Genomic DNA, 20625 nt, shown 5'->3' with positions numbered 1-20625 from the left:
GCCACATTAATGGAATTCCAAAAAGGAATGTTATGGTAACAAAGCAGGGAGAAAGCTCAGACAATAGGAGGAAATGTTGAAAGATTCCCTTTCATCTCCTAACTGGCAGTTTGGGGCTGGACATGTCCACTCCTGGGAACAGAATCCTAGGACAAAGGTTCCCCGCCCCCACGAGGAGTCCACATTTTGTGAGTGCAGAGTTACTCTTCCTTCCGTTTTTTAAAAATATTTTTCTAACCAGGTCTCCGGAATTGAATATAAACACTGCAAGGGTTGTTTCATTCTTTCCAAAATAGCTTTTGAGTCTCCAACCTCTATCTAATGCCCCTGTTGAGAATCTGAGTATCTAGATAAATGGACCCATGCCTTTGAAATCTTGGGAAAAAGAGGTGTGGCATAAAAAACACATGAGGTCTGTTCTGGTTCTGTTTCATCTCCAAAGCAACTCTCTGAGAGCAAGCCCGAAGGAAAATAGGACAGGGGCTCTGATTTGCTCTTCACTGGTCAGGGAGCCTCAGCTGTGCTAAGAAAATGAGGGGTCATGAAGAAAGTGGATGTGCATTGAAAAGCCCGGGTTTTGAATCCTGGCTCCTGCATTTCTCAGCAACCCATCTGATTCTCAGTTTCTTCAGCAATGTTATGGGGACAAGGACGTCTACTTCTCAGAGCTACTGTGATTCAAAAAATACTCTGCCCCATAATTTGGCATCTCTCTGAGGCTGGTCTCGTTTTGTTGGGGGTTGGAGCTGGTTGACAGGTGTGGCAACCCCACTCTCACCCCTACAGGCCGTTTCTAACAGCAAACAGAAGCCTTCAGTAAGCACCTTAAAGCAGCTGACTACTGCTCAGAAGTAACCCCAAGTTGAACCTTTGGGGTGCCCAGCTTACTCACAAGCTGAGGTATATATAACCTCACAGACTACGAAAGATCCTCCCATTCAATGGGCCCACCACTCTCTTTTTCATTTTTATGTATCGTTTGGCCTAAGAAAAGAGAATTGCCACAAGTATAGCAGCACAGATGATGTGGGGAGCCGGGAGCTGAGAGGAATGAGGCGGAGGAGAAGCAGTGTGACGCAGTTGCTGGGGAGACCAGTCTGGCTAGAGGAGCTGGCTGAGCCAGTAGAAGCCCTTGAAACCCTGGCTCAGGCATCCCCTCCTCCAGGAAGGCTATCCTGACTACCTCCCCTCAAGTTCCGTGTCCTCTGAGGTGTTCCACTAATGCTCTGTGCTCAGAGCAGTCTGTGTCCCCATTGGGTCTCTTCGTGAGCTAGCGATGGATCTAACTAATCTTGTGAACCCAACAGCTGGCACAGTGCTCGGCACATAGTACTTTTGCCCAAAGTGTTAAATGTTGTCGAATGAACAGGCGTCTAACTGATGGTGTGAGCCTGAGCTCACGTCCCCCGTGTTAGTACCACGGGCTCCTATCCTTCACTTCTGCACAGTCACAGGCAATGCTCAAAATCAGATGGGTGGTCACTACCGGGCTGCAGAAACCATCCTGGTGCACGGCAGGAAGGACCTGGTCAGCAAAGGATGAATAGGAAAAGCAGGACCCAGTACCTTCCCTGCCCCTACCCCCACCAGGAAAAGTAGACTTGGCAGCCTGGTTTCAACCCATCAGACTTGAGTTCAAACCTGAGCTCTACTCCAGGAAGAACCTGGGGTTCAAGCAGGGACAATGTGGCAGATGTCGAGAAATTTAAAGTAGGCAGTTTGATGAGGTAGAAAAGTTATAATTAAGAGATTATGAGGGTGCTAGGACAGAGTAGAGTCTAGGTTGTTGGCAATAAAATTGTCCCTTGGCCCAAGGGCTGATACTAAGAGAACAAGTCAACTAAGAGAACGCACCACAGGATGGCAGAGGCAGACATGCAGAATGCCTTCATTACAATGATGCCAAAACAGCAAAAATACCCAAGCTCTGTCCAAAAGTTATCAGTATAGATCTCTGAGGACCTATATTTTTACTAACTCCCTCTATGGGACTGTGTAATTAAAGTCCATCAGAAAAACAAAACCATTTCATCCTGAAGACCATTCCATCCCAATGCCAAAGATACAAGATCACCCTGTAACTTAAATAGAAAAGCCTCTGTGCTACCACGCGACCTGTGTGAAGGTCAAAAGTCAGAAGATGAGTAAGATGGAGTCCTCATTTGTCTGGGTTCCTTTAGTATGTGAGCAAGACAGAAACTGGGAGGAAAGGGGAACGATGGGTGGCCTGCTCAGGAGAGAACATACAGGAAGCCTGGCCAGAGATTTTCCTTGACGACCCTCAGCCAAAGGAAGGAAAGAAATGGTGACGTTCCAATTATTTCCATGAGATGCTTCATGACCATTGACAGGTATAGATAGTTGGCAGGTATGGATGAAGGTTTCTGAACCCTTGACACTATTCACATTTGGGGCTGGGTAATACTTTTCTGTGGGGACTGTCCTGTACGTTATAAAATGTTAAGCAGCATCTCTGGCCTCTTCCACCTACTAAGATGCCAGTGACAACCCAAAATACCTCTTGATATGACCAAATGTCCCTTGAGGGGCAAAAATCACTGGTCCCGCCCCATCCTGATTGAGAACTACTGGTGTAGATGAGCTATGAAGTTTACAGCAAATGTGTGGGAATGGATGGCGCTTCACAGTAGAGTTCTTGGAGTATCGGACGCTTCGGACGACACAGGGCCCTGGAGACATCAAGAGCACTGCTGTTGTTAGACTACGTCTTCTCTACACCCAAAAGACACCTGTAAAATCGAACCATGTAGAGAGAGAAAAGTGCTTAAACCACAGAATATGTGGGAAAACAACTACTCTGAAGCTAACCCAAGAATAATATGAAATTGAACAGCAAATTTAATTCTGAGCTTCTTGGAAGCCAGGACAGAATGGGAAATTTAAGGAATTCTATAGCTTTTGTTTTCTGATGGAAGGAAGCATACCTTTTTTCTCCCCTCTTTTCTTTTCTTGTCTGAAGAAACCCACTTTCCTCCTATCACTGAACTTTATGGGGATGTTTAGCAGAAAACCTTTGTAGAAGGTTTCTAAAAACATAAGAACCAGGTAAATAGCAGTATAACAACAGGCAGGCAGCGAGGAATCAGGGCCCGTACCCTAGAAAAGAGCAAAAAGGAGCTCATTCATTGATGCAACAAATATCTATTGAGCACTCACTACACACCAGGCATTATACAAATGGTAAACAGGTCTACAGATATTGGAAGTGTATTTCTGAATAAGACAGACAGGACCGCCGGGTTTTTCTGGAGCTTACAATCTCCCTGGTTCAGAATCAACTACTTAATAATTGTGGCTCCTCCAACAAGTCATTTCACCTGGTGGTGCCTCCGTGTCTTCATCGGTGAAATGAGAAGAATACCCACCTATAGAACCAAACTGACACTAGGGACAGCTTGAGGGCTTAAAGTTCTTTGAAAACTTAACATTTATTTAGAAGACAAAAGGTTTATTGAATGAGGGAAGAGCTAAAAAGAGAAACCACAGCGGATCAGCCCTGTAGACGGGTCTCCATTACAAGATACGTAACAGGGCTCCTGTGTGCACGTGCACTTACGGTACAGGACGGATACATGGTACGCGGAAGCAGGGCACAAACTCACCAGCACGCATGGCGTCCCGGGCTGGCAGCATCCCACCGCAGGCTCCCCTCAGCCAAACCAAGTCCTGCAATCATCTCACCCCGTTCATGGAAGACAACTTAGGTAACTACAGCCCAGGCAGCTATGGAGCCCTTCCTTCCCGCTATATACTCCACCTCAGAGAAGCTCCGGAAACCGTGTGTCTTGCATTTCCAGCGATACTATGCTTAACAGGTCTTGAATACAGGTGGACTGGATTACTGTGTCCTAGATTATTGTTCAACTAGCCACTCTGCTCACCTCCAGGGTTTGAAGGTTAAATGGAAAAGAATGTGTAAAGCACCTCGTCGGTGGGACCCCCTCAACAAGAGAGACTCCTCTTAATCTCCATCACCTTCAACAAAGGTTACTTGAGAAGCAAATGAGGTGCAGCACAGGTGCCTCGGGGACTTGTCCTTCAGTGCCCAGCAGATCCCAGGAAGGATCACGACCGTCAGTTTTATCGGCATCAACAAAAGGCCAAACAATCAGCAACGTAGATAGCTAATGGTCTAAAGCTGCAAAACAAACTAAGGAGCAGTGAGTAAGGGCCAACAGAAACCTTTACATTTTGCAGAGTTCTGCACAGGGGCAGACCCCGCTACTCCGCCCCTACCCACAGCTTGCAGAGGAAACGCATTCCCTTCCCCACTCTCCCAACCTCCCCCACCCAGCCAGTTATTTTCTGGGCCCCTTTAATTTGGAGGCTCTTAGGGCCATATCCTGCCATCAATTTGGGGGCTGACTTCAATGGACATTCTGTGAGGGGGCGGGAGAGGGGCAGGATGCAGCTTTCTCCTGGCGGGCCCTGATACAATAGGGTTTTCTACTGAGATCAATGGATTAATTGCGAATGCCCCTTTTGGGGCCATAAGGAGATACATTGTTTTCCCACAGTAGGCAGTCGGGGCTGGGCTGGCCAAACTTAATTTTTGAAAAGTCAGGGAAAACAATTTTGTAAAAAGGGTGGGAGTGGAGGGGCACAGGGAGAGTAATTTTGCTCATCTCACTAAAGGTCAGTAACAATTAAGAGTGAAAATTCAGAAGGCACATTTGTTCTCTGAGGCCCTGTCTGGAAAATTCCATCCAGAAACAATTTGCTGTCTCTCTTCCAGTCTTCCCCTCCCCCACAAGGCTCTCTTCACTAATGCCCCAGCCTGCCCCGCCATGCCCACCCTCTCGCTCCTCCCTCCACATCAAAAACTCTGTTTTCCTGGAACCAGCCTCAAATGTTGAGAAGGGAGAAGTGACCAGGGAATTCTCCTCCTTTCCCTCAGGAAGTTAAGGTGGGCCTGGTGGCACCGTTCCTTCTCCTTGGAGTTGTGGAAACGTTTACCTGGCAGTGGAAAAGTCTGGGCAGACCAGAATTAGAGTCCTACTTCTGACATTTAATAGCTAATAAACTTGGGAAAACTCAACTCTCTGAGCAGCCACGTTGTCATCTGTAAAATGGGAAGAGTAATTTAGACCTCCTGGGATGACTGAGGCAATTAAATGAGATACGATATGCAGTTTGCACTGGAGACATTACAGCTTGGCATTTCTCTGTGTGGAAACCTTCCATGGTACACCAGCAAGACCACATCTGTTGGCCTGACATTCAAAACGCACCACTCTCTGCCCCCCTCCTCCCTTTCCAGCCTTATTTCCCACTCCTCTTTACCCCTCCCTAACTTGTCGGTGCATAATTGTCCTTTCCTCAATCTTAGCCATGGTTCTAACTCTGGACTCTTGACTCTGGAACGCACATGTTGACACCCCACCCACCCTAAGTCAGCTTAATTGTCAACTTGATTCTCTCAGCTACAATGCATTCTCTTCTCTTCTCTATACTTAGCCCATTGCTTCCCCCTTCTTGCCTTCAAGACTCCACATTCTGCTTAGTCTTAGTTCTCCCAATCATTCATGTATTCACTAAACACTTTGAATCATGGTTAAGAGCTCCGGCTCTGGGGTCAAGACTTCTTGTTAGCTGTGGGATGTTAGCCTTCCGGTGCCTCAGTTTCCTCCTTTGTAAAATGAAAATAATAATTGTAACTACCTCAGAGGTTGCTTGTAAGGTAGAGAAAATACATGTAAAATCCTTTAAAGAGTACTTGGTACATGATAAGCACTCAGCAAATGTCAGATAGTATTATTACTAAACCCCTAGCCTGTTTCAGGGCTTCGGTGATAAATAAGATGAGCTTTCCTTCAACAAATACTTCTTAAGTGCCTTCTATATACCAGGGACTGTGCTACTTCTAGTGGGAAGGGGAGAGGAATAGAGACAGATAATAAACAACAAGATAAACAAGAAAAATGTCGTCTTGTAAAAAGTGCTATGTTGCAAATTGCAACAGATTGAAGTGACAGAGTACAGCTGAAGGGTGTCTTTAGACAAGTGGTCTCTTTGAGGAAGGAGCATGTAGGCTGCAGTGACTTCATGCTCTGGAAGGGTTGGTGGTGGTGAGGGCACATCAGCGGCCCCAACTTAGTGCTCCAGAGGGGAGGGGACTTTTCTGGTTCATATCAGTCCCTCCCTGCACCTAGCTCTGTAATCAGCACATAGTAGATGCTCAATAAATGGGGGCACTGAATTCGAACCCGTAGCTCTCACTACCTGTAGAGGTGAGCAAGAGCTCCTGAAAGGAAGTGGTTTGGGTGCAGAGGTTGGTTAGTGATGTAGGGATGATGACGATGTAATGGAATCGGGTGATGCACTGGCTGAATGGCAGACACTCTTGTGTTCTCTTGAAGGCGCTGAAAGGCACGAGCACCACAGCTTTGGGGTCAAAGCCGGATTTATGTTCCCGCTTAGAGTACTCCCTAGCCTCACCACCTCACTCCTCTCCTCTATAAAATAGAAAGAATGGCACCTCCCCCCAGGGGAGTTGTGAACACCCATAAGACAGGGTAGGAATTCCATAAATACTAACTCCCCTCCCCACCACATAAGAGCCTAAGGCTGAGAGAACTGCATCCCTGGACTCAGCACTACCGTGTTTCCCCAAAAATAAGACCTAGTCGGACAATCAGCTCTAATGTGTCTTTTGGAGCAAAAATTAATATAAGACCCGGTATTATATTATATTACATTAAATTTTATTATATTATATATTAAAATAAGACGGGTCTTATATTAATTTTTGCTCCAAAAGACGCACTAGAGCTGATTGTCCAGCTAGGTCTTATTTTCGGGAAAATATGGTATGTTAAAAATCTACAGGAAAAAGTAGAATTATCTAGTAACCACTTTGTTCATTTCTCAGTCAAATGCCATAACATGTTTTTCAAGGAAAATTAAATAGTAGGAAAAAAAGGATGCTTTTTAAAAAAATTATTTTCTCTTCTTCCCTGTGTCCCCCCCACCCCAAACACTTCCAGAACATCAAACACTTCTCAAAGAGTCAATAATATTTTTTGATGATGGAAGTATGAATAATCAAACATATGGATTACATTTCCTTAAATTAGGCAGAGCCTAAAAACCAGGAGGGAAGGGAGAGTGCTGGTAAAAATGTTTTCACATTTTATTAAAACCTCAAGGCCTGAGGAATACTTTGTGACTATTACACACACACACACACACACACACACACACACACACTTCCCCTGTCCAACTGTCAGGGAAAGAAACTGGATACATGAAGCATTTTTTTGCCTGCTCAAACCTTTGTCTTTGCTCTGGTCAGCTCCTATTCCTTGGCACCAGCCTCATTCACAGAAATAAATGGACCGCACGTCAGGTCAGTTCCCAAGCTCTGCCAGTTTACCAGTTGTGTGATCTTGAATTAAGCCACTTATATTCTTGAAGCTTGGGTTTCCTCTGTTATAAATGGGAATAATAGTCCTTACTTCACAGATGCAATGAGACATGTGAACATACCTTGGAAACTGTACAATGTCAGGTGGGTGTAAGGGTTGGAAGTGTCTCCAGGAAGCTATCTCCCCCTCGACAGACCGAATAGTGCACTGGCAGCGGTTAAAGAGCCTGACTGTCCACCTTCAACCTCCCACTCTACTGATTATAAGCTGTGTGTTCTTGGGGAGAAAACTAAATCCCTCTCTCTGTGCCCCATTTACTTATTTGCAAAATGGGAAACCACTAATAATAATAGTACCTACCTCATATGGTCGTAATGTGGATTAAATCAGTAAATATTTACAAAGCACTTAGGTTAGTGCCTGTTAGTTCTGACACAGAGAGAAAACATGAGAGGAAGGAAGGGAGGAAGGGAGGAAAGAAATGTCCCACTAAAGATCCTCTGTGCTAGAAATTCACTATTTAGTTGCTGATGTTAAGTATTATCTTTTCCAGGAATCCTTTTTGAAAATGCAAACACTCTTTAAAGGCATGGCACAGCAATTCAGATTCAGTGTGTATTTATTGAGTACCTACAGTATGCAAGGCAGTGTGATGTGTTATTCAATCCTTGGGAAAATCTCTGACTCCTTGGAGGGTGGGGATAAGGGAAGGTGACAAATGGAAAAGAGAGGAAAAAAGGACAACAGAGAGAGAGAATGAGAAAGAAAAGCTGTTTCTTTCCCTACTGTGACTTTGGCATTAGACAGACTTGGGTCCATATGTCGGCTCTGCCAGTTACTGTGTGACCTTGGACAGGTAAGGACAAACGCGGACACCACTCTGAGTTTTACATTTTTTAACCCTTGAAAAATGAAGACAATGACTTTAGGTTGTTGTGGGAATAAAATGATACAATGTGTGTGAAATATCTAATTTTGCTCTCCCCAGCTCTACAATTTTGTCACATGCCTCCCATGACTTCCGTGGGAAGGGAACTTGCTAACGGCAGAATCTAAGGGATTCAAGTCAGAACTCTCAGAAGAGGAAATCAATTTGCCACTAACTTACTCTGTATAGTAAAAAGGCCTTTTTTTTTTTTTTGAAGACCGGGCTCTGCTAACTCATAGGAAGTGCATTTCCTCCCCGTGACATCTCTGATCAATTTCAGCCAGTGGTAACCAAGTGACTAAGTCTTCCTCCGGAGGCAGAGAGCCAGAACTGGTGTTTGCTCCCTCGTCTCTCAAATGCAGAGATGATTCTTGCCGGATCCTGGTCCTCGGAGGAAATGGGAGAGCAATCCAGCTTTGGCTCCAGTGAGAAAGAAAGAATACAAAGCCCTCATCCTGGATTCTGGCAGATGCCAAAGGAAGAATCAGAGAGTGAGTAATTCTGCAGCCTGGAGTCCAAAGCCTGCAGTCGGAGGTCTGCGCCAAGAAGACAGCGGCGGGCGCGGGAGAGGTGGGCGGCTCCCGGGCTAGCCTCAGCCAGATGGGGAACAGCTCAGTGTGAGTCAGGGGCCAGGTCTCTGCTCCAAGGGACTCCTCCAGGCCACATCCATTCAGACAGGCCTCCTGCAAAGAGAGGTTTTCGCTGTATAGACTCAGGTGGCTTTTATCGGGATGATGTGTCATCAACACTAGGCACTGAATGGAAATGACAGAAAAGCCCTGTGGGCTGAGCCCAAGCCGGCACAGAACAGAATGCAGACAGTCCAGGACACAGGTGCCAGGTCTGTGCCTAAGGTTGTATGGGCTACTCAAATCCCACGCTGAAAAGGACAACAGCGGTCATTTAGTGATAGTTCACCAGGTCCCAGCACTGTGCTACGTGCAAGCTGCTCCAAAGCCCTATGGGCAACTACTAAGCATTATGATCCAGAGAGCACAGTGAAGCTGGGAGAATATTAGGTAAGTCATTCCATCCTCCCCATCATCGCAGTTTTCTCACTGCAAAATAGGGATGATATTTGCCTATAATATGAGGTATTTTGAGAACTGCAGCACAATGACTCAAAACCCAGACTTTTGAGTCAGGAAAATCTGGGTTTGAGGACCAGCTCTGCCTCCAGTTTGCTGTGTGAGCTTAGGCAAGTTTCTTGGCCTCTCTGAGCTTCAGTTTCCTCATGTGTTATAAGAATCATAAGAGAACCAAGCTCAAAGGGTTATGACAGAAATTAAATGAGGTAATGCATGAAACTGCTTTCTCATTTTTAAAATAGAGAAAATAATGGATGTCTTTCATTGTTGTGAAGAATAAATGTTTAAAAATTGCCTAATAATGTATCAATGTTCTCAATGAGTCATTATTATTATTATCATCAAATGATTCATTACATGGAAAATAAATTTTGGTGTTGTTTTTGATAAAACATATTGCTTATTATACTCAAGAAAGTGACTAAATGTTGTAATTAGTAGAAACACCTTTTTAAACTTTCTCTGTGTTCTTTTTCATAAAAAGGTTAGGTTACACTGGCGCTTCTGACTTCAGACCCCTGGATTCAAAGGGTCCAGGAAGGTTGTGAAGGCAGTGAGAGAGGGGTACCTAGAAGTGTTTCTAATATTTCAAAAGGCATGGGAAATCGTACACTTGATAACGCGACCTCCACAAACGTCCAGGAAGACCAAATTTCTTTGCTTTCAGCTGAGATTGTAGTGGTTTGGTATTCACCAAAATTTCCAGTTGGCTGAGGTGTGGGTGGTGGGTCAGCTCTGTAAGTAAGTACCATGGACCTCTGGAACCAGAGTCCCTGGCTCCCCACTTACCAGCTGTCTAGCCGTAGGCAAGATTAGTATCTTCTTTGTGCCTCAGTCTCCTCATCTGAAAATTGGGAATAACAAAATGGATAATAATTGTATCTCTCCACAAGGTTGCTGTGCAGAATCCTATATGTAAGCACCTAGGACAGCGCCTGGTCCATAGTACTCCCTCCATTCTGCGAGCCCTGGTGCTTTGTTCTCACTCCTGGATTTCAGGCAACATCTTCCCAGGCTCAAACGTGACTAGTCAATGACGACAATCGGAAGAATGTTTCCGAGGAGTGTCTGTGATAGGGAAGCAAGAGAACTCACACATACTGCATACATATGAGGCACTGGACCCTGAGCTACACAGTACAGATGTCATCCTATTGGATGCGTTCAACCACGTTGTGAGGTGGGCGTCCTACAAAGGAGGCACCAAGGTTCAGAGGGGTCCCAAAGTCACACAACCTGCAAGTGGGAGCACCAGTATTCCAGTCCAGTCTTTCTGATCCCCACAGCACCAGTTATTTGAATCATCCCATAGGAATCCCAGGAGAAATTAAAGAAGGTACTTCTGAGACAGCAGGCTGAAGGTCCTTAGTCTAGGACTGCAAACATTGGTGAGATGGGGCATTCCCCTCCTCCCCTGATGATAACAACACAGAGAATCACTTCTGAGCCCTCTTGGGGGGAAGAGGAGTCCCACAACCTCCCTCCTCTGGCAGGCTCCAGCTTCCCTTGGTGGCTAGGGCTCCACACCCATATTTATGGTGGCAACACATTCAGACAGCTCCAAGAGGCCCTGGGTGAAAATCGAACTCTCCATCTTATAAGTGGCAGAAAAGCAATTTCTGTTTGCTTTTCCCAACTCACGTTGACTGGATGCTTGATTACTGCATTCAACCCAAGACTTGAGAAGGTAGCAAGGTATGGACGACACTCATTCACTCTATCAACACACACTGAGCCCTCCTATCCCAGGTTCTATGCTGGGTGTCACGGAGTCGCTGGCATAACCGGGACTCCGTCTATCAAGGGTACAGAGAAAAATACAGATGGCAGCATTTACCACTTTAGAGGAGGTAATCACAGAAGGTCACTGAGCGTGCAGGTGCCTGACCCTCCCTAAGGAATGGTAAAGAGGTTCCTGAGGGGAGGTGGTGTCTTACAGGACAGGCAAGCGTTTGCTAAGCAGAAAAGAAAGGGGCAATCGTATAGGGAAAGGGAACAGCAGAAGGAAAAGAATGATGGCATGAGAGATCTACATGGGGTTTTGTGTAGCTGGAGCACACAGTGAGATTTACAGAAGGCTGAGAATGAGGCATTAGTTATATGAAGACAGACCTCAAAATATGCCCTGCTTCCAAAGCTAGGATTTTATTCTTGCAGTCATTGAAGAACCTTAAGCAGAGAAATGAAGTGATCATATTCTTCGAGTTTCATGTGTGCCATTTCTGATTTGACATCTGACATCTTTTATCACTAACAGTCATCAACGTCCCCGCCATCCAAGAGCTTTCATCTATTCCAGGAAATTTGGTGACAATAATTATTAAAATCATCATCATCATCTCATAGACATTTATGCAACCGTAAAGTCCTAGCAGACAGAGACAGACAGGGTCTTGTTTGCCAATGTCTTCTCAGCACCAAGCACAATGCCAAGCACACAGCAGCTTTTCCTTGGTAAACACGTAAATGAATGAATGAATGAATGAGTTTCTTTTTTCTCAGTTTGCCAAGCACTTTCATAATCATTTAAATCTCTCAAAAAAATCTCTGTGAGAGAAGTATTCTCCCTCCTCTGTCCCCCATTTTACAGATAGAAAAACCTGGGCCAGAGAAGAGACTTCCCATGGTGATACAGGGACAATTCAAGACAACATGTGTGGCAAGTGCCATAAAAGGCCCTATGCAATGACTTTACATTCAGGAGAGTATGCACTCACTGCTGGCTAGAGTAGTCAGGGGAGGCAGCCTTGAAATCAGCCTTGGAGACTTAGTGTGCAGACTTGGCTTTCTTTCCCCCCACTCAGCATCTCTTGACACTGGATTTCTTTCTTTCTTTTCTTTTTTTTTTTAAGGAGGGCACAGCTCACAGTGGCCCATGCGGGGATCGAACCAGCAACCTTGGTGCTACCAGCACCACACTCTAACCAACTGAGCTAACCAGCCACCCCCGACACTGGATTTCACCTTAATAATAATTGGTACTGTTTATTGAGCACTTATTATGTCTATATATCAGGCACTGTGCTGAGAGCCTTGCATGCATGACCTCATTTAGTCTTCACATGAAAATTAGAGTGGTAATATTGTAACGATGTCTATTTAGTGGATGGAAAAACTGAGGTCTAAGATATTATGTCATTTGCCCAAGTTTTCAAAGCTAGCAAGCAACAGAGCTGAGATTGAAATCTAAGTCTATCTGACTCCAATATATTTTGCTTACAAATGCAGGGCCATGAGTGGTAACCTGCATCTTAAAGAATCATTTGTGAGCAAAGAATGTGGAGAGAACAGGAGTATGAACACCCTTTCCACCACCATTCCATTCCCACTTCCCAGGGTTGGCATGAAATGGCCCCAAGAGCTCGGGGAAAGGGAAGACAGCCTTTGCATTTACTGCATAAGCATAAAACAATGACCAGAGCACTGGATTGGAAATCAAGGCAGCTGAACAATAATGTCAATACATTCCTTTTAAACTGTTGACCTTGGGAAGCCAGTTGACCTCTGTGCTTCAGTGTTCTTACTGTATAAAGAAGGGACTAGAATTGATACATTTTAAATTGATTTTAAACCTGAGTCTCCATGACTCATCCAGACTTTTTTAAAAGTCCAGTTGAAGCTTTTCTAAAAGATTTTACGTATCTATTATTTCACAAGATTTGTCTAGCCCACATCTTTAGCAGTCTCATATTTCCCCCTGAGGGAATCTTAAGAGGTTTCTAATTGATGACCAATGCTATATTAAAAATCAAAGAGGAGAGTAATTGTTTTTCCACCCTGGCCACGAAAAGAGAAAATGACAATAATAATCAAAATACTGCTCTCTTGTTAAAGAGGTTTAGAAAATGTCCTCTGGCTATAGGGACCGGGGGATGTTTCTCTTGCAGGGGAATCAGGCCCAGTCAGTTAAAGGCAATCCTCCCTGGTCCTCAGTTTCCTCCTCTGTAAAATGGGGATTTTTACAATGCTTGCTCTGCCTACTTCACAATGTTGCTTTGTGGATGAAAAAGATAACACATGAAGAAGGTGCTAGACAAATACAAAGGAGATTATGTGATTATGATGATTGTATTTGTCAGGGTTCGAGAGAGAGAGAGAGAGAGAGAGAGAGAGAGAGAGAGAGAGAATATTATAAGGAATTGGTTCATGTGATTATGGAAGCTGACAAATCCCAAGATCTACCGTCAGCAACCTGGAAACCGAGGAGAGCCAATGGGATAAATTCCAGTCAGAAAGCTGGCAGGCTTGAGACCCAAGAAGAGCTGATGTTTCCATTTGAGTCATAAGGCAGGAAAAAACTGATGTCTCAGTTCAAAGACCTTCAAGTAGGAAGAACTCTCTCTTACTCAGAGGAGGGGCAGCCTTTTTGTTCTATTCAGGCCTTCGCCGATTGGGTCAGGCCCACCCACATTAGGAAGAACAATCTGCTTTACTCAGTCTCCTGATTTAAAGGTTACTCGCAATCAAAAACACTCTCACAGACAAACTCAGAATAATGTTTGACCAAATATCTGGGCTCCTGGGGTCCAGTCAAGTTGACAAATAAAATTAACCATCACAATGATGAAAACGTAAGCTCAATGAAGGAACCAAATTTTTGTCTATTTTGTTTTCTGCAGTATCCCCAGAACCTTGGGGAAAAAGTCTAGCACAGAATAGGATCTCAAAACATACTGAATGAATGAATGAATGAGGAGGAAAATTTGAGGGCAGTGGAAGACGAAATCCTATACACAACTAATTACCAGGGACATTTTCATCATTTTTTTAAATCAACAATTATGTATTCAATTCTCAAGCAACTGAATCCTTAAATCAGCGTTGTGAGTTAAGCATTATTATTCTCATTTTTCCAGATAGAGAACGTGAGGTTCAGAGAAGTTAAGTGTTCAACAGGTATATCATCTCCATTCCACTTCCAGGTTTCTCTTCCGCTCTCACCACTCACTACAATGTACAGTTATGTAATTGTTTGTTTGTGTAATTTTATTATTGCCCCCTACAGTGGGTTGCATGGGGCCCCCAAAAAATATGTCCACCTGGAACCTGGTACATGTGATTTTATTTGGAAAAGGGTCCTTGTCGAAATAGACAAGGATCTTGAAGTGAGACATCCTGGGTCAGAATGGGCCTTAAATTCAGTGACAAATGTCCTAATAAAAAAAGACAAGAAGACAAGACACACAGAGGAGACAGCGAGTGAAGACAGAGGCAGAGATTGGAATGATGCATCTACAAGCCAAGGAACTCCAATAGTCACCAGGAGCTAGGAGAGAGGCATGAAACAGATTCTCCCTCAGAACTTACGGAGGAACCAACTCCGATAACACCTTGATTTCAGACTGCTGGCCTCCAGAACTGTCATTAGAAAGAATAAATTTCTGTTATTTTAAGACACCCAGTTTTTGGCTATTTGTTATAGTAGCCACAGGAAACTAATATGACCCTGCCCCCACCCCACCCCCGCCAACTCTACTCCACCTTCCAATTAGACTGTAAGTGCCACAAGGGCAGTAATAAATTCTCTTTTGTTCACTATTTTATATCTAGTGTCTAGAAGTGCCAGTATCAAAGTAGGCGCTTGGCAAATATTTGTTGAATTAATGAAAGCATGACTAATGAAATTTCAGATGCTTGCAGCCAGAAAAGTCTCTTGAGTGGGAGCAAGGAATCCTGGGTTCTTCTTTGTCCTGCTCTCACCTGGGCAGATTCTCTGGGACTTAGCATTACAATATTCTGTAAAGTCCACAGTGTTTTTGGATGCTTTGCCCAGTGGGGAGGAAAGGCAGGGGGAAGACAGAAGGGGAGTGAGGGCATGTAGGTGTCCATCTCTCAGTTTATAAAATGGGCATGGGCTTCCTCCCAGGAGTCTTTGCAGACTAGGTTTAGCCACCAACACAGGTATATGAAACAGGAGTGGGGGTGTGCCCTGCTCATGGGGAAACGACTCTTCCTGGAATTCCAGGCCCTAGCCCAGATGGGTCCAGTCTTCTCCATCCTGTTTCCTTCTCCTCCTCTCCTCTTCTCCATCTTTCTGCCACTTCTTCCCATTTCTCTAGAAGCTGGGCCACGGTGCCTTTTGTGATCCTACTCACTGAATCCTCGCTAAAGAAAAAGGGGACGAGACGGCCTAGACGTGCTAGAGTCGAGGTGGGCTGTCCGGGGGCTAGGTGGACACTGGCCGGGGGGCCCAGGAGCGTAGGTTCTACGATGTACCACCCCCTGACACGCTCTGTGTGCCCTGGGCAGAGGCCTGCCCCTCTCCAAGCAGATCCCTAAGACCCTCCTTATCTATTTAACCAGTGTTTAAAGGATTTCCTCAGGTCTGAGTATTTCCTGTTTGTCAGCAACATTTAGGAAGGTGGCTCAAAATCCAGCAGGAAAACAAACCCATATATCCTTTCCAAGTTGCAAAACTGCGTTGAAATCCTTGGCTATACTACTTATGTGGCAAGTTCCTTAAACCCTTTAAGCACCCAGCAATTTGAAAAGAGAACAAAACAAGGTGTAAAGGCATCTAGGAGTGTCTAATACTTACTTAAGAGGTGCTCAGAACATCACTTTACCTCCCTTTTTGCTATCTTTTCCAAAAGAGATAATAGATCATTGCATCCATTCATGCAATTCATTTACTGACATAGTAAAGTGTGTAATATGATGGCTTAATTAATGACAGTTGCTAGTTTTCATTCATTGAGCAATCATAGCATCTGTGATCACTTGTGATCAGAAATCAAAGCGCTGCGAGGGAACTTCAAGCGCGGAGAGCCAAGCCCTCATTCTTCAAATGAGGAAAGGGAGGCTCAGAGTAGGCAAAAGATTTTCCTGAGGTCACAAAGCTAGTAAACTCCGTCAGGACTCCATTTCTCAGCCTGGTGCTCACTCACCTGGTGACTCATCAAGCCTCTGGCAGTGGTGATAGCAGCCACTCAACCAGCATCCCCTGGTACCTACAGCACCCAGGGTAGCTGGCCACTCTGGAGGCCCTAAGGAGGCCTCGGGGGCCCACCAGAAATGTGGACAGATGGAAGAAATTACAAGGCAGGCATTTAGGAAGTAGTTCCTTTCCAAATCAAATGCATTCTTGCTGCTGCACTCTCACAGTCATATCCTAAAAATTGTTATTTAACGTGCTCTCCACATCCGAGCTTGACTCACTCTTTGAAATGGAAATCTGGGCGGTTTGGGTGGTGGTTCCTAGGCGGCCAGCACCAGGACAGGGCTTGTTGACAGTTACCACTGGCAGTCTTGACCTCGGGCCAGAGCCTCAGCCTCCAAGGCCACTCTGCAGGCTGTAGAGGCTCCAGAGCTGGGGCTGCAGCCTGGGGAACCTTGACCTTGCCGGCGGCGGGATCTGTTTCTGATAAGGTGTGGCAAATTTCTAAATCTTAGCTGTGGGATGGCATTTGCTCCTTGCAGAAAAAGAGCAAGGGGCCCAGGAGGTTCCAATTGATTCCAAAGTAGAACCAGCTGTTGGAATCCTGCTGCGCTGATTAGGGAAGTTCACTTCCAGGCTGTGGTTCCCCGTTGATGGAGCCCTCTGCTGCCCCCTTGTCCCCACTCCCCCGCCCCCAAGGCTGTCAGAGAAGCCCCTGAAAACCCAAATTGCTGCAGCCATTGATGGGAGCTGGAAACCAGGCAGAGGCAGGAAGAGGGTCTAGAAACAATAACTTCCATCTCTTGAGATCCTACTTCCTACGTGCCTGCCATTGGCTTAGGTGCTTTGCAAATACTGCCAATTCTTAAACGTATGTAGCAACACTGGCATTCCTAGATTTACAAATGAGGAAAAAGAAAGTAAGGGAATCATAATTGTTAGTAACATTGTTTTTCTACCTAAGAGTTACCAAGTGCTCAGCATATGCCATATCGTCCCTTAAGCACATTGGGTATCACCTGCCAATTTGTCATCACATCAATCTTATGATCCAGTGTTATTATTGTCTTCACTTTATAGATGAGAAAACTTGAGGCTAAAGGAAGTGAAGGAACTCATGTCCCCCAGCTTAAGGCCCGAGCTGGGATATAAATCCAGGTCTTTCTGACTATCAAATTTGTAATAGTAATAATAACAGCTACCATTTGTTAAGAACTGAGACTATGCCACATACTATACTCAGTTATATTTTTTAACACGTGTTACCTCATTTAATTCTCAGGACAATCCTACGCTGTGTCATTTTCCTGCTTTTGCAAATGAAGAAACTGAGGCTCAGCAATTAAGAGAAGCAGGATTCTAGTGCAGGTTCATCCACCCTCAACGGGGCTAGTTTTTAATCACTGGGACCTAGGCCTGCACACATGTCCTGAGGGCTCACACCCCTTGGTTTGAGTTTCCAAATTTTCCCATTCCTTGGTATAATTTAATCACGGTATGGAAAACTGAGAGCTAGCCTCAAACACAGCTCCAGGTTTCGTAGTGACTGTTCTGTCATTCTTTCCAAAATCAACCTTCAAAAGCCACTGTAAAAATGCATTTGCAATTTGAAACTTGCCATGAACACTATAAACAGACCATTAGTTTAAACTAGTGTTGATTTTGTCGACTATTAAGGATAAAATGAGTTTGATATTTACTAAGTTAGAGGAACATGAAGTTTATGGTTTTTAAATTGCTTTGAGGAGGCTTACTAGAATTTTCCCTTATATAAAGTCAGAATGAATAATACCTTTGACAATGTATGTTATATATTCTCAACTAGAGGTCCACTTGGCCTCACAGATATCCTTTGAAGCAAGATGATATTGACACATCTGAAAGGGAGTGTAATGACTAATTGCCTATCTCATCAATCAATAAAGATATTAAATATCTACTGAAGTGTCTGTGACCACTGGACACTTTCCAGGATCTACCAACATGGTTAGACTTGTTAGTTAAATTTGCACGATTATGTAATATGGGTATTCATACGTTCATGCAATCATTCATTCATTTGTAAATGTTAATTAAATGCAGAGCTCTGTGTGCCAGGCACTAAGGCAGGTGCTAGGCACACAAGGGTCTTTCAGAATTTCCAAGTCTTGAGGGGAAGTCAGACAAGAAATGCCACTTAGAGGTCACCACTGACTCCACGGGAGCAAATGGAGACCCCTCATCCAGGCTAGGTACAAAAAGAAATGAGGAAAGCTTTCTGGAGAAAGTGTCCTCTAAACTGATAAACAAAGGGGAAGGGGGAGTTAATCTAAACTGAAGTAAGCAGGAATTCCAAGTGGAGGGAAGAGCTTTGCAAAGGGAGGGAAACACGAGGTGCGATCAAAAAATACGGTGAATGTTTAAAATTTAAAAATGTATTACACTAAAAGACATCCCCCTCGCTTTGAGCACACTTATCCCATAGTCTTGCCACTTTCTGAAGCAATTCTGGAAGTCTTCTTTCATGAGTGTCTTTAGTTGGCTGCCTCGATGTCCTGAATCAATTCAAAACGTTTTCCTTTCAAGGTCATTTTGACTTTGGGGAAGAGCCGGAAGTCGCACGGTGCCAGATCCAGTGAATAAGGTGGGTGAGGACACACCATAATGTTTTTATTTGACAGAAATTGCCGTAAACCAGAAGCGACATGTGACACGGAGCGTTGTCATGATGGAGGATGAAGTAAAGACACTCACGAAAGAGGACTTCCAGAATTGCTTCAGAAAGTGGCAAGAATGATGGGATAAGTGTTTTCGAAGCGAGGGGGAGTATTTTGAGGGTTAGTAATGGCAACGTGTCTTTCACTGTAATAACTTTTTTTTTTAATTTAAACATTCACCGTATGGTTTGATCACACCTCGTATTTGCTAAATGCTGAGAGAATGGGACAGATGACACTGTCAGAGTTTAGAGAGGGAGCTCCATCTGAAGTTGGGTGATCAGGAGAGAAGTACTAGAGCTGGATGCAGAATATTTGGACAGGTGTATACTGAGGAGATGTGAGGAACTGCACAAGTAAAGGCACCAAGGGAAGAAGTCATGTTCAAGGATCAATGAGAAGACCCAGCATACGGAAGCAAAGTGCACACACCACCACCACCATCATCCTCATAATGGCTAATACCTAGAAACCACTTACAACACACTGGTTCTTGCTGGGAGACAATTCTCTCGCATTTCTGCACGTTTCGTGAGCAGAGGCACTGACTGCCTTTGTTCCAGATCATCTTTTCAAGGATGTTTGCATAGGAACAAACTTGGAAGACATACTATCCCCCTCTACCAGAGGGCAGGTTCGCTTAGAGCCCAATAATAAAAAATTTGGGTTCCTTGAGCTTAGGAATTCTTTCCTTGATGCAACCCACAGCTGTCAGGTGTTATCTGATCCTCTTCATGTTACCCCATGGAAATTGGGGCTCAGGAAATGGGTATAAGGAAACACTGATACTCTAGTTACTGCTGTTGCTGTGAGTGATAAAATTCTTGTCTCTGACTTAGCAGCCATGGAACTATGCCAGGCTAACCTATTAGTTTGCAAGCAGCATAAGACCGCAGACCCCTCACAGTTCTCGCAAGGCACTTTGACAGTAGGAACTCATTCAACCCTCACAAAAGTCCTGTGGTATAGAAATGATTATCATCCCTATTTGGGCAGGAAAAATAGAATAGAACAGTCTAAAAAGGAGATTGGTGTTAGATTGTGAAGAGTTTTGTGTGCTGGGCTAAGGAATTTGAACTCTATCCATTCAGCAGGGATAAAGGAGTTTGAACAGGAGAGGAATACGAGGAACACTGCATTTTCAAAAAGCTTTTCTAGCTGTCGTCTGTCGGATGGATCAGCAAGGAGGAAATACTGGTAGGAAAGAGGCTCACAGATATCAGGAGGCAGAACCAAGACTCCCGACAGGCTTGCTGGGGGGACTAAATGTACCCACAGGAGAACTTCATAAGCCTAAAGGCCAGGCCCTGGACAACACTCTTGAACACCAACGGCTCCAGCAAATGGTTGGGGAGACATGACTTAGCAGTACAGCCTTTAGAATGAGGCCTGAGGCTTCCAGGGACCAGGGAACCTAGGGTGAGTCAGCAGGGGATGCACCTGCCAAAAGCTGCATGAAAGGGCCAGCGTTGGGCCAGAAAGCAACAATCCGGCTCTGGCTGTCAAAATGGAACAAGTTCAGGGAAAATGCTCCAAGCTGAGAAGGGAGCTTGGAACCATGACACTAGTCAGGGAGGGCAGAGATGCTCACGAATGAGGAACCAAGCCGCACAGACAGCACAGCATGAGAACCATTCTCACGTCTCGG

The 20625-nt window shown here is 44.7% G+C and overlaps 1 long non-coding RNA gene and 1 other non-coding gene across 3 annotated transcripts in view; both read right to left on the bottom strand.

Annotated features, from left to right (window-relative positions):
- The window catches only part of LOC109453069 (uncharacterized), a 280383-nt gene that overhangs the window by 213828 nt on the left and 45930 nt on the right, over positions 1-20625 (bottom strand). Inside the window, exons 3-4 of one of the 2 annotated variants that reach the window (XR_002138237.2) lie at positions 10194-10248; positions 7259-8999 (exon numbers count right to left, since the gene is read on the bottom strand). The exons of the other annotated variant lie outside the window; for it this stretch is intronic. This is a non-coding gene — a long non-coding RNA (uncharacterized LOC109453069). Of the gene's footprint in view, positions 1-7258; positions 9000-10193; positions 10249-20625 lie in introns of those variants that run through there. 2 annotated transcript variants of the gene reach the window in all.
- On the bottom strand, positions 12274-12347 carry TRNAT-GGU (transfer RNA threonine (anticodon GGU)). Its single transcript has one exon. It is a non-coding gene; the product is annotated as a tRNA-Thr (tRNA).

This window comes from Rhinolophus sinicus, linkage group LG06 (assembly GCF_036562045.2).
Source record: "Rhinolophus sinicus isolate RSC01 linkage group LG06, ASM3656204v1, whole genome shotgun sequence".
Lineage (NCBI taxonomy): Eukaryota > Metazoa > Chordata > Mammalia > Chiroptera > Rhinolophidae > Rhinolophus > Rhinolophus sinicus.
This window is presented reverse-complemented; position numbering and strand designations above follow the sequence as displayed.